Below are 12,949 nucleotides of genomic sequence, written 5' to 3' on the forward strand. Positions count from 1 at the left end.
GTCTTTCCCTCACGGTCCCTCTGTGCTGTCTTTCCCTCGTGGTCCCTCTGTGCTGTCTTTCCCTCGCGGTCCCACTGTGCTGTCTTTCCCTCGCGGTCCCCCTGTGCTGTCTTTCCCTCGCGGTCCCTCTGTGCTGTCTTTCCCTCGCGGTCCCTCTGTGCTGTCTTTCCCTCGCGGTCCCTCTGTGCTGTCTTTCCCTCGCAGTCCCTCTGTGCTGTCTTTCCCTCGCGGTCCCTCTGTGCTGTCTTTCCCCTCGCGGTCCCTCTGTACTGTCTTTCCCTCGCGGTCCCTCTGTGCTGTCTTTCCCTCGTGGTCCCTCTGTGCTGTCTTTCCCTCGTGGTCCCTCTGTGCTGTCTTTCCCTCGCGGTCCCACTGTGCTGTCTTTCCCTCGCGGTCCCCCTGTGCTGTCTTTCCCTCGCGGTCCCTCTGTGCTGTCTTTCCCTCGTGGTCCCTCTGTGCTGTCTTTCCCTCGCGGTCCCACTGTGCTGTCTTTCCCTCGTGGTCCCCCTGTGCTGTCTTTCCCTCGTGGTCCCTCTGTGCTGTCTTTCCCTCGCGGTCCCTCTGTGCTGTCTTTCCCTCGCGGTCCCCCTGTCTGTCCCCCTGTCTGTCCCCCTGTCTGCTGTCTCCCTCCCGGTCCCCCTGTGCTGTCTTTCTCTCGCGGTCCCCCTGTGCTGTCTTTCTCTTGCGGTCCCCCTGTGCTGTCTTTCCCTCGCGGTCCCTCTGTGCTGTCTTTCCCTCGCGGTCCCACTGTGCTGTCTTTCCCTCGTGGTCCCCCTGTGCTGTCTTTCCCTCGCGGTCCCTCTGTGCTGTCTTTCCCTCGCAGTCCCTCTGTGCTGTCTTTCCCTCGCGGTCCCTCTGTGCTGTCTTTCCCCTCGCGGTCCCTCTGTACTGTCTTTCCCTTGTGGTCCCTCTGTGCTGTCTTTCCCTCGCGGTCCCCCTGTGCTGTCTTTCCCTCATGGTCCCCCTGTGCTGTCTTTCCCTCACGGTCCCTCTGTGCTGTCTTTCCCTCGTGGTCCCTCTGTGCTGTCTTTCCCTCGCGGTCCCACTGTGCTGTCTTTCCCTCGCGGTCCCCCTGTGCTGTCTTTCCCTCGCGGTCCCTCTGTGCTGTCTTTCCCTCGCGGTCCCTCTGTGCTGTCTTTCCCTCGCGGTCCCTCTGTGCTGTCTTTCCCTCGTGGTCCCTCTGTGCTGTCTTTCCCTCGTGGTCCCCCTGTGCTGTCTTTCCCTCGTGGTCCCCCTGTGCTGTCTTTCCCTCGTGGGCCCCCTGTGCTGTCTTTCCCTCGCGGTCCCCCTGTACTGTCTTTCCCTCGCGGTCCCCCTGTGCTGTCTTTCCCTCGCGGTCCCCCTGTACTGTCTTTCACTCGCGGTTGTCAGCTCTTTCACGAGCCTCGATTCAGTATTAAAAAAAAACAAAAAAAAAACAATTGTTTTATTATATCACCTTTATCTTTCTAACTAACTAACTTTAGTTATCTAACTAACTAACTAACCGCTCTAGCGGGGAAAAAATGGCCTTAAAAACGATCATTCATTCATTCAATCATTCATTCATTCATTCTTTATCTATCAATATCTATCTATAATTCCAGCAATCTCTGTGTGTGTGTGTGTCTGTATGCGACCGCTGTTTCTCGACAACTACCGGTCCGATATACTTGAAACTTGCCAGGTATATTGCTGGGGACCCGAGGATGTGCCTTTTCAAGGTTTGAAATTAATCGGACAAGTGGTTCCCAAGGTATGGTCACCGTACTCGCAAGCCGTTCGCTTTGGCTTTGCGAATGGACCAAACCATTTCATGTAAATAGAGGGGGGGGGGGGGGGTTTGCGAATGGACCAAACCATTTCATGTAAATAGAGGGGGGGGGGGTTCTGTGGTCGTTACTGCCACGTGGTTTCAAAGTTGTTTTTTTGTTGTTGTTGTTTGCACGCATGTTTTTTTGCACGCACGTACGGGCAAGCACGTACGGCCAAGCACGTACGTGCGGGCACGCCCTAGTTGTTGAAATGAAGATCAAATAGCTGTATGTTGAAATATGTTGAAAAGGTCAAAACTTTACATGGGGTGTACTTACTTTTTCACCTGACTGTATATGCATCAAGAAATAGATAATTAATTTCGGATCATTTATGAATACAATTAGGTTACTCACAATCACTTGAGAGTGGCAATTCCACGTAACTTACACGGGATATACGTCTCGTGATATTGTGAATATTGACCTGAAGGTATGGCTAGAAGGGTAAAAGGGGAAGGTGAGGCGGTGATAAAGCAGGCTTTAAGAAGGTAGGAGTCAATGAAGTTGCTAATGGCACAATATTAAGGTGGTTGTAGGGGAGTGGAAAGAGTTAAATACTCTACCATTATATGGAGGTAATGAAGAAATAACATGTGATGATGTAAGAATGCTGTCTTGCTTTGAAGAATGAGTATAAAGGGGAGGGGAGTCCCTGGTTGCAGCAAATTTTCAAACCTATGTGAACACATCTTATTTCTCAACCTCAACCCCGGACCTTCACAAAGCCTCAACCACCATTTCACAACACTATCCCTTCTCTCACCCCCATCCCAACTCCAACCTTTCTGCCCTCCACTCCCCCATTCTTCTGTTAAAATTGCTAAGGTTTCTCGGTGAAGATAATTGATGAAAGGTAATTATACGCTCGACAGTATTATCTGATTAGTTTGTGGTTATATATATTTTTTACTTCCAGTAGGTTGTGAACCAGCGAATCTGAGCCTATACACTGCCCACATGCAACCTAGGAACAACAATGCACATAACTAAAAATTGCGTGTGTATCAATATTTGTAAACCTCCACATGTACTGTCCGGACCGAAGAGCTCTTATATGAGGTATCATTCAGCACTATATTTGCGGTGGTTATGACGTTTATCCTGTTCAGACACAATCACACAACTTGCATTTATGTAGGTACTTGACATTTTTCCACGTCTCTGGACTGACAGGTTTAATCAAAAGATGGCATGTTGTACCGTACTTCACAAACATTCCGCTCTATTCACACCATAATTTGTCTGAGGTCATCTTCCATCATGCTTGGAAGTCAGCTAATATCAACTATCCATGCTGTCAACTATCCATGCTGCTAAAATATGGCATGGGCAAAAATCAGTTTCATTTCACTGTGAAGCTCAGTGTTGGAAGCTTTGGTTTGAAGATGCGTAAAGTGAGTGAAATTAAACATTTTGAAAGTTTCTAATTATTCTCACTCAGATTTCAACATCACCGTAATGCATATTGTTAAGTTGGTTCAACTTTATTTATATAAGAAGATGATTTTTTAACACTGGATACCACCGGGTGGCGCTATATGATAAGCATTTACATGAAGAGACTTGTGTCTTTCCTGCACAAAGAACCCCCTCCTCCAGATAGGCTACACAGACAGAAACCATACTTGGGGTAATGGGGTACCCTTAGGCAACATGCGAAACATGGTTGGATTTTGTTCAGTAGTTTTTACCCCACGGATGTGAAGCAAAAAGCAGGGTCCAGCAATTGGTTCACATCTGTCTGTTTGTCCTTCCATCTATAAACGTTCGTTTATAATCGAGGAATAACTGAATTTCAACTGAATGTTATATTTTGATCACAAATCGGAACATGCATTGGAAAACAAACATGTAGTTTAGCAGTGCAGGGAGGCATCACTTAACGTCGTCCCAGTTAACGTTGCTTCATTATAATGTCTATAATAATTAGATGCTAAGGCTTCAAAGAACGCTGTCGTAATTATTGTCCCCCGTCGCACCGCGGAGCGAAAGGGGGACTATGGTTTTCCCCTCCGTCCGTGTGTCCGTCCGTCCGTCCGTCCGTCCGTGCATGCGTGCGGGCGTGCGTGCGGGCATGCGTGCGTAAGCGAAGGACCGCATTCAAATTTGGTATGTGGGTCCAACCCACGTCAAAATCCAAGATGGCCGTCGCCATGTATGTCTGATGCCATGTATGTCTGAACCTTGTGAGATGAATATCTTGAAAAATAAGCGAAGTACCAACTTCTAATTTGGCGTGTGGGTGTATCTCGGCATAAGGAAGAACGCTATTGAAAATTGGGTCGTCACGCCAAAATCCAAGATGGCCGCCACCATATATATGTCTGAACCTTGTGAGCGAAATATCTTGAAAAATAAGCGAAGTACCAACTTAGAATCTGGTGTGTGGGTGTATCTAAGCAAAAGGAAGAACCCTATTGAAAATTGGGTCGCCACGTCAAAATCCAAGATGGCCGCCGCCATGTATGTCTGAACCTTCTGAGCGGAATATCTTGTAAAATAAGCGAAGTACCAACTTCTAATCTGGTGTGTGGGTGTATCTATGCATAAGGGAGAACGCTATTGAAAATTGGGTCGCCACGTCAAAATCCAAGATGGCCGCCTTGCGTCTTCCACTTTGTCAACTCGCATCACTTCACCGACGGGGGACCTAGGCGTAATTTACCCATAACTTGCTATTATGTTGTCCACCACTCTCCATTCTCCAACATCCACCAGTAGATTTTTTTTTTTTAACTGTGGGGTGATTAAACATTTTTGGAGTTTATTGTCCCCCGTCGCACCGCGGAGCGAAAGGGGGACTATGGTTTTCCCCTCCGTCCGTGTGTCCGTCCGTGCGTGCGTGCATGCGTGCGGGCATGCGTGCGTGTGCAAGCGAAGGACCGCATTCGAATTTGGTGTGTGGGTGCAACCCACGTCATAATCCAAGATGGCCGCCGCCATGTATGTCTGATGCCATGTATGTCTGAACCTTGTGAGCTGAATATCTTGAAATATAAGCGAAGTACCAACTTCTAATCTGGTGTGTGGGTGTACCTCGGCAAAAGGAAGAACGCTGTTGAAAATTGGGTCGCCACGTCAAAATCCAAGATGGCCGCCGCCATGTATGTCTGAACCTTGTGAGATGAATATCTTGAAAAATAAGCGAAGTACCAACTTCTAATTTGGTGTGTGGGTGTATTTCGGCCTAAGGAAGAAGGATATTGAAAATTGGGTCGCCACGTCCAAATCCAAGATGGCCGCCACCATATATATGTCTGAACCTTGTGAGCGAAATATCTTGAAAAATAAGCGAAGTACCAACTTCTAATCTGGTGTGTGGGTGTATCTCGGCACAAGGAAGAAGGCTGTTGAAAATTGGGTCGCCCCGTCAAAATTCAAGATGGCCGCCGCCATGTATGTCTGAACCTTGTGAGCGAAATATCTTCAAAAATAAGCGAAGTACCAACTTCTAATCTGGTGTGTGGGTGTATCCAGGCACAAGGAAGAACGCTATTGAAAATTGGGTCGCCACGTCAAAATCCAAGATGGCCGCCGCCATGTATGTCTGAACCTTGTGAGATGAATATCTTGAAAAATAAGCGAAGTACCAACTTCTAATTTGGTGTGTGGGTGTATCTCGGCATAAGGAAGAACGCTATTGAAAAATGGGGCGCCACGTCAAAATCCAAGATGGCCGCCACCATATATAAGTCTGAACCTTGTGAGCGGAATATCTTGAAAAATAAGCGAAGTACCAACTTCTAATCTGGTGTGTGGGTGTATCTACGCATAAGGGAAAACGCTCTTGAAAATTGGGTCGCCATGTCAAAATCCAAGATGGCCGCCTTGCGTCTTCCACTTTGTCAACTCGCATCACTTCACCGAGGGGGACCTATAGTCCTGCAGCGTAGTCTGATATTTCAGATCAATTGTTCAAATTTGCATAAAAGCACCAAAATCGGCACACATGTAGAATAATGTATTCCGAACAATTCTAGATATGGAGCCACCCGAGATTCTGCCTTGGACAGCTACGGCGGCCATTTTCCAAAATGGCCGCCATTCTACTTTAGCGAAATGGGCTATATACTCTTATTTTCTTATTGTAATGGTGGTAGATATAAGGAACGTGTAAAATTCAGTAAACTGACCATGAAAAAGGCATATTCAAATATTATGAGCCAGTATTTTCGATAAAAAAAGCCATTATTTGATTTGTAAATGGCTGCTTTCCTGAAACTTTTCGCTGAAAAGTACCCATTATTGGAGAACATGAGTCAAATGATATTCATCACATTCAATGGGTTTGGAGTCAACAAAAATTGCATTATAGATTACATACTTTACTCTATTTTTAAAAGGGAACTGATAATCGTGATAATGACAAACTCAGAAAATGTAGTCAAATTATTGCACACTTACTTGACTTTGAAGCGGCTACGGTCTGTGTCTACTGGCATTCTCCTTCACCAGCACACAGTCCAGTGCATTGCAGATTAGCCTTCTTGCTTTTGCAGCGGTTTCTACAGCCTTTTTTGCAGCCGCACGACACCAGCTCGAAGCAGCTTTTTGAAGCCTCAGGGGGTGTGGTCCAGAGCGGTTCGTAGGACCCATCCTCTGTTTCCCGCCAGCCCCAGCTTGTTGGTGATGGAAGCACGGGTTGAGGGACCAAGACCTGCCCCCAGACATAGCCACCCTGGAAGACTGATCTCTTCACATGCTGTTCCAAAGCATCGTAGGTAGGTGGGATGCGCTGGAAGGAGTTCCTCTTGGCGAAGAGTTTCTTTCTGGCCTCGTTGACGTCCGTATATGGACTGGTGCGGTCATAGAGGAGCACCACAAACCTTTCAATGCAGTGCATTGTGTCATCCTGGATGTTGACTGGTGTGGTGGTCAGGGTGAGCAGGGAATCTGTCAGTTCTGGAAACGAGTTCCATGTGGCCCAGGCAGATTTCTTCCCATGCCCCACGAATGCTGATACCGTGTCACATCCGGTCATGGCGTGGAAGACAGGGAGGGCACGTGCCTTCTGTGGGCCGAGGGAGGCAGCTATTTCATGGGCAGGGATGTAGCGGTAGTTCTTGCCCGTCCCAAAGGCAATCCAGAGTTCATCCACGCATGTTAGTGCTTGGGCTACCATCACCGCCAAGACGACGACGTCGGTGTCTACAGTTCGAACTTGAATCCGACGGTGGTCATGTTCTGCAGCATGGGCCACATGCAGCATGATGCGAGTGTCCGCCTCTTCTTGACTGCATGGAGCCAGTGAGCTTTCATCTTCCTGCCTTGGAAGGCAGATCACTGCTTCACCATCAGTAACTACCAGCTCCTTTGCCTCGTCATGGAAGGACTGCACCAGCACATCGGACAGGAAGGTGAAGAGCTCCACCTTGTTTGCATCGACACGTAGGAAACTCTGCCAGTTTCCTGGTATGGCTGCGGTGCTCACCACGTGCCATCGCACCCCTTTTCCTCGTTTCTCCCTTGTCGCCGACTTCAAGGAGCCATCTTTGTAGCTATCCCAAATGAGGTCGAGACGTGAAGCACCACGCAGCTGCCCTTCGACGTATGGGATGAAGACTTGGTGGGCATATTCTTCAAATGTCTTGGCAGTGCCAGGCTTCAACATCTGCACGATGACGGCACCGTCAAGGACAACAGAAGTGACAGCAGGTGCATCAGACTGAGCTTCAGCAACGCCTTCAAGGCACACCAGCAAGTCGCTTTTGCTACCCAGGTGTAGCTTGCCTGCATCAGATAACGCGGGAGGACATGCTTGATGTTCATGACGGAAGAACTCGTCCAGGTTCCCATCGCGGTTCTGGCTGCCTATGTAGAGCCTTGCAAATAAGGCCATATCATTCTTCATAGATGCTTCCTTTCCTTTGGGTGCTTTTGGTCTTCTGTCTGTTCCGAAGAGGGGGAGCTTGTTCCTCTTTATAGGTTCGTCAATAGTCTTGGTTCTGTCTATGAGGCAATCATTTGAGTATGCCTGAAACTGTTCTTGTCCAATCTGCTTGGCAGTGTGAACTGTTTCAATCACTGCAGGATCGGCAATCTCCTTGGTGTCTAGGACCAGCAAATCTGGACTATCCTCCTCGAAGGGATTCCCCAGCTCTTCAATGACAGCCACAAGTGATTGTACATCTTTGGCAAATGCTTTCTGTGCACTTGGTGTTTCTTCATGGTGACGTGTCTCCTCCTTGGCGTTTGGATGCATGTTCGCCTCCTCAAACTCCATGATCACTCTGGCCACCTCGGGTCCGGCGACCATCCAGCGCCTCAGAGCACTAGGATTGTCCGTCAGGCCAACGGCACCTCCGTCAGACTTGACACGGGCATTGTTCTGTTCATGCGCTTGGTCAAGAGGAATTGCTGAGAATGCCCTCTTGGTCTTTTGCACTGTGAAGTGGCCTGCCTTGAACTCATTGTAGATCTCTGGGTGCTGTTGTGGAAATTCTGCCATGTCACGCAGATGGACCGGTATCCACCAGGCATAGTTTATATGGTCCAGCGCGAAGAACCATGGGACTATCTCAGTTAGAGCATCCAGGTACATGCTGAAATCTGCCTCTCTCAGAGATCGCACGCAGATTAGGATGGAGAGCTCCAGATCCAGGACTGTTGCCCAGTACAAAAACTGGGGAGAGCTGTTCTCTTTCTCATGGCACCAGTCTTCGAAGTCCTCGGGAGGCTGGTCATCTTCTGCACTGGCGCTGTGCTGATCGTATGCACATCGTTGGAGTATGTACAAGGCAGCCGCTGTGACCTGGTGTGCCATTCTTGTGCGTGTGACATGCGAGGCCCAAAGAAAGGAGTCAGCGGTTCCTGCAGTAGCAATATGTGCCTGTGCGAGTGCATGTGTCCACCCGCTTCCCTGCAACCAGTCACCTAGTGTCTTCAGTGCTGCCATCTCGACATGCAGGCCTCCGAACATCACCACCAGTTTGTCTTCCCCATGTGTTTTCGGCCACTTCCACTGTATCTGCTTCGCAAGAGCAAACAGTGGCTGGTCGAAAGCCAGAACAGGCGTTTGGCCCGGGTTGAGATGCTCAATGGCATTTCTGACCACATCCATGGAGTGTCTGATCATTGCGACAGTGTGTGCACTCTCATGGAACAGAGGAAGCAGTGAAGTTGGCGTGATGATAGCTTGGCCTGGCTCCTGGTGGCTGGTGTGGTATGCAGCCCATGATGTCTTCTGATAGACTCCGTCTGTGGTCACATCTTGAACTTCGAGCGCACTTCTCAGGTTCTCCAACCACCCATACTCTTTCTCCTTATGCTCTGCAAAGCTGTCCCGTTTCAGAGAAGTCATGGAGGTGACCGGTACTGTTGAGCCCTTGACAGTGGAAGCAACGGGTGTTACCTCAGTGTAGTACTTAGGTAGATGGTCAACAGTCCTTGATACAGCAGGCCCGCCAGTGATGACAATCCCACGCTCCACTCCTCCATCTGCACACATTGGGTGTTGCAAGATAGAGATCCCTGTTCCATGGAACGAATCCTTTGCTGTTGTGGAACTAGGATTGTGGTCGATGTTGTCCACAGCTGCGGTCGTGAACACACTACCATGCAGGGTTGGCGGGCAGACCACTTGTTCTGTTTGGAACATCTGACACGCCCGGTTTCCCATCTCTGCAGAAACGCGCAGGACACGGTCGTATGAGATGCTGAGACCCAGGCTGAAGAGCTTGTCCACTAGTCCCCTCTTGCGAGTCTCCGCGTGCAGCATCAGGCCAATGTACATTGGCAGAGGAGTTTCTTGAGATGTGGCATGTCTGACAGCTGGATGTTCTTGTGTCTTTGTACCAACAGGAGAGGTGCTTCTTTTCTGCTTCTGCTGATGCTTGACACCATTGAATTTCAGGAGCTGTGCAATGGACAAAGCTGCCTGTGTTGAAGGAGGACCAATTTGATTCTTGATGTTGGGTCCATGCAGCACCATATTTACCAGTGCAAGTAGCACAGGTGGCACAGCCTCCTGCTGGCAGCCTTCCTTCAATGATCCAGTGAATGAGTTGGCTTCCTCAAACATGTATCGACGAACTATCTGTGCAGCTCGAGCGAGGTGAACTACTTCACTGTCACAGCCCTGCTCGCAGGCTTTGCCAAGTGCCTCGCCAATGTCCTCATCAAAAGCCAACAGGACATCTCGTCCTTTGCTCTGTGCCCGTAGGCCTGGGAGCTGGGCTAGTAGGCGTTCTTTCAGCCTTGTCGTATTCACTCTCGTGTCCAAGGGAACTCCAAGATGCTCCATTCTGGTCGCGTACAGGTTTGCTAGGTCGGCAAGTCTGAATACAGGAGATGTGTCCTCTTCCAGGTGAGTATCTTCAATGTAAAGGGCAAGTTCTGCCAGCACAATTCCGGAGACCACACTTTCATGTCCAGTTTTGTCTTCAGCATTGACAGATGCCTTTGCGCGATTGTAGAGAGACATTAAACACTTGGAATGATACTTGGCATCAAGAGCCCGCATATCACCCATGCTGAGCCGTGCCAGCAGTTCGTGGTCTCCAATTTGTGTTGCACACTGCCGGACACGCTGATCAATCTTGAAGGTGGTGGCTTCATGTAAGTCCACACCAGACAGTCTGCAGAAGAAGCATGAGGGTTGACTAGAGGTACTTGATTCTGCACTGCGTGACCTGGCGCGCTTTCCTGGCACGGCATTGCCTTCACCAGATGAGCTGCCTCCTGCTGGCCTCTTCTGTGCTCTTTGCAACTTTGTAGTATTAAAACGAAGCATGCATCGTTTATGATAGACAGCTTTGTGGGCAACCAATGCGGCCTCGATGCCCTCTCCTTCATCAAGTCTAGCAAACTGCAGCGTTCTGGGTAGTAAGCCCAGCTCTCCAAACTGCATCAGATTCCCGGCCAGTGTCTTGTACCCACTCCCTGTGTTTGGGCGTTTTGAATTTGCTGGGCAAACAAGGGACTCTGCTGTATCGTCCTGGCATATAGCACACAGTTCCCAGTTTGTGTTGGACGGGCCAACAGACGCACGGTCCATGCAAGAATGCGCTAGCTGGATCTTCTTTGACATGGTCATGATTATCACTCAATATTCTGCAAAGACACAAAACACCTTGTTACCACACGAATACTACTACTACTACACCACTATTACCAATTACAACACCACTTCCACCACTACCACCACCACAACAAAATACTTCTGAACCTGTCACCGATGCTGTGTGCGAAAATGGATTTTCCCATAAAAATGACCATTTTTTCCCCCAATACAATGGTTGGAACTATATTAAATCAACACAAATGACATGTGTATTGTTTTTATTTGTAATTGCACATCACATGGAGTATTTATCACCTCTAAGAAACCTGCAAAGCGAATAACAATGACAGATATCCCATGTTCTTAAAGTAGAATGGCGGCCATTTTGAAAAATGGCCGCCAAAGCTGACCAAGGCACAATCTCGAGTGGCTCCATATCCAGAATTGTTCAGAATACCTTAGTCAACATGTGTACCAGTTTTGGTGCTTTTATGAAAAGTTGAACAATTGGTTCGCTATGCTGCAGTACTACTAGGCGTAACGCTTGTTTTACATTTATTTACAGCATTACAATGTACAATACACAATATAAAAACAATAAAAAGTGTGTGAATTTACTTAAATATGATGGATTTAATGGGGGAGAAGGAACCTAACATATCTATTTCTTCTATTCCTTATGGGATAAATTGATCCATTTAACCTCATTTCACTTAACATCGTGGTTTTCAAGAATTTAACCACAACATTAACCGAGGACTTAGTGTACTTTGGCTCTGAATTCATCCCGATCGCGCATGCTCAGAGAGGAGTGAGATCATTTTAAACAGTGAAGAGCTGCTTCAATATTTGGCGATGTCCATCCTTCCTTCCATCCATCCAGTGTTTAATTCTAAAGCGATTAAAGTGTAATTCTAAAGGATTCTAAAGGGTAATTCTAATGGTTTCTAAAGGGTAATTCTAATGGGTTCTAAAGGGTTCTAAAGGGTAATTCTACTGGTTTCTAAAGAGTAATTTTAATGGTTTCTAAAGGGTTCTAAAGGGTAATTCTACTGGTTTCTAAAGAGTAATTTTAATGGTTTCTAAAGAGTAATTTTAATGGTTTCTAAAGGGTAATTCTAATGGGTTCTAAATGGTAATTCTACTGGTTTCTAAAGAGTAATTCTAATGGGTTCTAAAGGGTAATTCTGATGTGTTCTAATGGGTAATTCTAATGGTTTCTAAAGGGTAATTCTTATGGGTTCTAAAGGGTAATTCTAATGGTTTCTAAAGGGTAATTCTTCTGGGTTCTAAAGGGTAATTCTAATGGTTTCTAAAGGGTAATTCTAATGGTTTCTAAAGGGTAATTCTAATGGTTTCTAAAGGGTAATTCTAATGGTTTCTAAAGGGTAATTCTAATGGTTTCTAAAGGGTAATTCTAATGGTTTCTAAAGGGTAATTCTAATGGGTTCTAAAGGGTAATTCTAATGGGTTCTAAAGGGTAATTCTGGTTTCTAAAGAGTAATTCTAATGGGTTCTAAAGGGTAATTCTGATGGGTTCTAAAGGGTAATTCTGATGGGTTCTAAAGGGTAATTCTAATGGTTTCTGAAGAGTAATTCTAATGGGTTCTAAAGGGTAATTCTGATGGGTTCTAAAGGGTAATTCTGATGGGTTCTAAAGGGTAATTCTAATGGTTTCTGAAGAGTAATTCTAATGGGTTCTAAAGGGTAATTCTGATGGGTTCTAAATGGTAATTTTAATGGTTTCTAAAGGGTAATTCTAATGTGTTCTAAAGGGTAATTCTAAAAGATTCCAAACGGTAATTCTAATGGTTTCTAAAGGGTAATTGTAATGAGTTCTAAATGGTAATTTTAATGGTTTCTAAAGGGTAATTCTAATGTGTTCTAAAGGGTAATTCTAAAAGATTCCAAACGGTAATTCTAATGGGTTCTAGAGGGTAAGTAATTCTAAAGTGTAATTCTAAAGGTAATTATAAGGGGCTCTAAAAGGTAATTCGAATGGGTTTCGTTCTTTTATAGGATTTGCCTATTTCATATTAAGAATCACACCAGCACTTTGACCTTTTGACCTCAAAATAGTTGGTTTCGTGGCTGCGAGTATCATCATTGGTTGAGAGGGGTGCAACTGCGCCATTGGTGCAGTGAGCCCTGT

The sequence above is a fragment of the Myxine glutinosa genome, chromosome 11, assembly GCF_964187855.1.
Source record: "Myxine glutinosa chromosome 11, kmMyxGlut1.1, whole genome shotgun sequence".
Classification (NCBI taxonomy): domain Eukaryota; kingdom Metazoa; phylum Chordata; class Myxini; order Myxiniformes; family Myxinidae; genus Myxine; species Myxine glutinosa.